Source organism: Bactrocera latifrons, unplaced genomic scaffold, assembly GCF_001853355.1.
Source record: "Bactrocera latifrons isolate USDA-ARS-PBARC rearing strain unplaced genomic scaffold, ASM185335v1 scaffold_75, whole genome shotgun sequence".
NCBI lineage: Eukaryota > Metazoa > Arthropoda > Insecta > Diptera > Tephritidae > Bactrocera > Bactrocera latifrons.
In genome coordinates, this window is record NW_017537434.1 from 1,059,223 (window position 1) to 1,064,282 (window position 5,060).

Here is a 5,060-nt window from a genome sequence, read left to right on the forward strand (position 1 = left end):
TTTGAGCTAAAAATTATGAAATTTTATCGTTCGGCCTCAGATTTTTTATGCTTCTTATAAACAGCATCTATTTTAGGTAAAATGTTCACGCGTTCACTTAACCATTGTTTAGGCAAAAGAATTCCSACAGATGTTGCGACGGCGACAGAGTAGTTTGCTTTCTAAGCAGGCTTCTACTATCACTTAGAGCATGTGCTCGTACCTAWGTATGTACATTATGCTTATGTATATGTACATATSTATGTTCACCAGCCTTTTTGCTTACTAGAAAAGCTTTGCGGGTTACGAATAAATGCCTGGGGACTTAGCAGTATACTGTTTTGCATGTTTGCATGGGCTTGCATTGAAAATATTTTTTTTTTCGTTTTACTTTGGTTGCATAAAGAATCACGAATGCGCTTTGTAAGTCAGAAACTGTAGCAACTTCAGGCCAATTAAATTGCGTTTAGCCAATAAAGTATGAGCGCTTTTGTGGGAGAGCAGAAATAAAGCAGTTACCTACATACCTATTCGTAGATAGATATGTACATACATACATACATATATGGAATTTATATTTCATTTCGTATTAATATAGATCGTGTTTTCTGTAATATTCAAAATTAGCGAAAGGGTTGCCACCTCCAACATATATGTAATGTAAATATAATTCAATACGATAAAAACAATAAAATAAAAATAAATACAAAATCAACTGTTTTAATGAAATATATTTTAAAAAATAAATAGAGTTGCCACCTATGTATATGTAAATATGGTATGATTTGATATTAAAAATTAAAACTAGATATTTGCGCAATATATTTAGACAGTTAGATAAATAAAAAATTTAACCAGAGTTGCCCCACACACACAAAAATTAAAATGAAATAAACACAATTACAGCTTCTGCTTCAATTTTAAATTTTTTTATTAATGGCAGTATAGCATTATTTTGGTGCTAAAATATTTTTAAAGGGTTACCACCTTAAAAACAAGTATTTCCTTCAATATGTAAATAAACAACKCGTGGTATTTAAAAAATATACTTTAGAAGGTTGATATAAAAATTGTTTAGCCAGAGTTGCCACCTTGTTGCACAAAAATTAAACTAAATATTAAACTACTTGTTTCATATTAATCTCATCGTTTCATATCAAATACTACCGAATTTTAAAATTTTTTATTGATGGAAGTATAGCAATATTATAGTGCTGAAGTATTTTTAAAGGGTTGCCACCTACTTAAAAATATCAGTTACCTCAATATGTAAATAAACCACGCAAGCTATTTAAAAATATACTTAAAATAGTTAATATCAAATAAATTTTCAACAGAGTTGCCACCTTTTTACAAAACTAAAAGTAAATATTACTTACATTAATCAAGCAATTTCAAATCGAAAACTACAGAWTTTTAATATTTTTTGTTAATAACATTATATGGTGCTGCCTGCAATATTTTTAAAGGGTTGTCACCCCCTTTAAACGTAGTAGTTCTTCCTATATTAAAGAAACATTGCGTGGTATTTAAAAAAAAAACTGAGATCGCTAATAAAAAAAAATTAGCCAGAGTTGCCACCTTTCTACAAAAATTAAATAAAAGTAAATATTAAGGCACTCACCGCACAATGATTATAAATGCATTGCCAAACTAAACATAAGTGAAAATTTTAGGAGCGAAATTTCCAGAATAACTTCACCAAAATTTCAAAATAATAGCTTTTTGGTTAAATTCGTTCTTGTCCAAAAATGTGTGTTAATGAAATAAAGAAAATTTAAATTAAATACTGTTCACAGCATGACTTTGGCGTACCACTCTAATGCGAGYATAGTTTTAAACATATATACATACATACATATATGAGGGGTAACACAAGTGCCTGCATTTTCCCATATTAATACGAGCGACCCTTTGCCACGGGCTCGTAATAAATGCAAATCTGTTTGTAACAATTGTCTGCGTGGCTTACTGTATTCCTTATGAAGCAAACTCTCATATAAATTTTATACTTGTTGTTGCTGTTCCGTGTAGTAGTGGCGCCACTTGGCAATGCGCAGGCAATACAATTTGAAGTTTCCTGAGAACTTCTTAAAGAGAAATCAGAGCATGCATTTTAAGTAGCGTGTGCCCATGGGAAGTAAGTGCGCTGAAGAAGCTTTTACTCATTTACATAAATGACGAAAACTAAGAAAAGTTGTTCAAAAACTCAAATGTAAAGGAGGTGAAAATAGTAGTAAAATACTAAATTTTTAAGAAGAATTATTAAAAATTTTATTTTATGTTTTTTAATATAATATTTTTCGTGGCTACCAATGCATAAGGTCGTCAAATATATCCCTTCCGCTTTTTTTCTCTTTATTTAATGCTTTATAAAAAATGTTGCGGTCATCGGATTGAGTTCACATATGAGTCGTTTCGTTCGGTAATGTGTTTCGTTCGCAACTTCATAATACCCCCTTCGTAGAAACCCTCCTCCTTATTTACGAAGAACTCGGGCAGCCACTTTTCACAAGCCTCTGTTGAGTTCAACTTTACACCAACAAGAGCGTTCGTCATGGACAGGAACAGGTGGTAATCACTTGGCGCTATGTCTGGGCTATATGATGGATGCGATAAAACCTCCCATCCGAGCTCCCGTAGCTTATGACGGGTCATCAACGAAATTTGTGGTCTGGCGTTGTTCTGGTGGAACACTACTAGTTATTCGCAGTAGATGGTAGAATTAAACGTCTCGGCATATGGGAGCAACTCATAGTGGATGTTTCTCTTACAATCCCACCAAGCAGACACTCAATAAAACCTTACTGGCCGTCAATCTCGGCTTGGCCACTATTTGGGACGATTCACCGGCCTTCGATCACGACCGTTTTCACTTGATATTGTCATATGTAATCCATTTTTCGTCGCCAGTCACTATCAGCTTCAAAAATGGGCGTTGATTCGGTCCAGAAGGTTTTTTTGCGTCAAATCATACGACACCCAAGCATCAAGCTTTTTTGTGTATCCAGCCTTCTGCAGATGGTTTAAAATGATTTGGTGACTAACTTCCACCTTCTGGGCGATGCCACGAGCTGCTGCATGCCGGTCTAACTCGATGTTTTCCATGATTTGATCGGTATTCGTCGTCACAGGTCTTCTGCCGGCTGGCTTATCCATGGTGTCGTTTTCACCCGCTCTGAATCGTCAAAACCATTCCTCCGCAGTTCGAAGTGATAGAGTACCATCCCCCAAAACACCATTCGTATCATAGGAACGTTAATCTACCGAATTTGCCTTTCACGAAGGCAAATTTCGGCGTTAGTGAACTCCAGGTTAACACGTCTATAACTGTTAAACGCAATATCCAAACTAATCATGCATAGCGCCGTTTTGTAGGTTTTGTCACGTCCTTTCAAAGATATATGATATTGCCTGATACGAGTTCTATAGCAAAAAGGCAGAAGGGAGATATTTAATAACGTAATATACTGATATAAATCTACTCACAGCTGGGGGATAATATCGCACTTTTACATTAATTTTTTCTTTTTTTCACTTTTGTTTTTCTAAACATAACTTATATACGAAATGAACAAACTCATGGTTGTACAACTGACGATATCTTTGAAGATTCCCCCTCCGAAAAAAAAACACCTACCACCAGTGTAAGTTTGGAGCATCTTCAACATTGCACCAATTAACATGCAGCAATTTCACTAGAATACGACACTTGAGTTGCTGCATCCAAATGTTGCATAGTGAAATGAAAACAAATTGAAAAACAAAAACGCAGTAAAAATTATACAACAACAGAAAACACGAAGTACTCGGCCAATATGCCAAGCTGAATAAAGCAAAAAACAAATGTAACAACACCAAGAATTGACTGAAGCAAGAAATCACAATCGTTCAACTGACAGCAAAAGTTGCCGCTGTGCCGCTGGATGACTTAATCAGTTTGCAGTTGAAACATTTTTGTTGTTGTTGGTGTTACTTCTAAACTAGTATTGTCTAGCAAACAAACAGCACTCACCGTGCGTTGGCAGTAAATCACCAAAAAACAATAACAACAACAAARCGAAACAGCATTAACAAACATAAGGGCAGCAGTCGACACAAASCAAGGCAAGGCGGCTCAAGTGAAGCGGTCTGTGGCACCACGAAGCATGGGGACACACACACACACATACAGTTATGCGCTACGCCTTTGACACTTTTGTCCTTCCTCCACTGTTATTCGCTTGTTAGTAGCCGCCGCTGCAGTTGTTTTCACGCTGMCTGCCCCTTCGAAATGCACACACTCACACAAACAGGCATTGCCCTTACTTCATTTTTCTTCGTTTTTGGCGCTGCTGTTGTCGTGTTGAAATCAAAAGTGGGTGTCAAAATAATTGGGTGAAAATGTCGCTGACAAGCGAAGTGAGTAATCGCGTTTACATTCGCATTTCGCACTCGCATTAAATTGGCTGCACAATATCAGTCGGCATATATACGTACATAATACATACATACATACACATATTCATAGATATAGAAGAATCGCCAAAATAGCAACAACATATTGGGTATGCTCACTCACTTCAATAAGAAAATTGCAAATCACTCCTTTGTGTGTAGTTCCAGAGTTGTTGCGTATACAATATTTCATGTCTCTGAAGTTCGTTGCTTAAGTCTTTTGAATGAGAGCAATACATAATTCGACTTTTTCGACATGTGTTTTTTATTCAGTTGGAAGCTATATGTAGTTATAAAAGCTGCAAGGAAGTTATAAAAAAATTAATTAATTTATCGAATTCAGAAAAAAATTGGAATTTTTGTAATTTTGATTTCCTGAATATAATAAGAAAGTAACATAAAATTAAATTTTAATAAGCACATACAAAATTGGCATCCATTGATATATTGTAATGACTATTAAATCAAAATGAAATTTTAATTTTTATAGAGTTGCCACATCACTTGAAATAAAAAGCGGTTAAACTAAAATTATGCAAAGTAAATATTTTTGAAAATTGCAAAAAACAATGTGTTTTAGTGGGTATATTTGAAGAATAATATTTTAGAGTTGCACCTCGATGGAAATAAACACATTTAATGGC

At 34.8% G+C, this 5,060-nt stretch overlaps 1 protein-coding gene across 1 annotated transcript in view; it reads left to right on the forward strand.

Annotated features, from left to right (window-relative positions):
• The window catches only part of LOC108976317, a 142,861-nt gene that overhangs the window by 125,900 nt on the left and 11,901 nt on the right, over positions 1 to 5,060 (forward strand). The window lies entirely within an intron of this gene.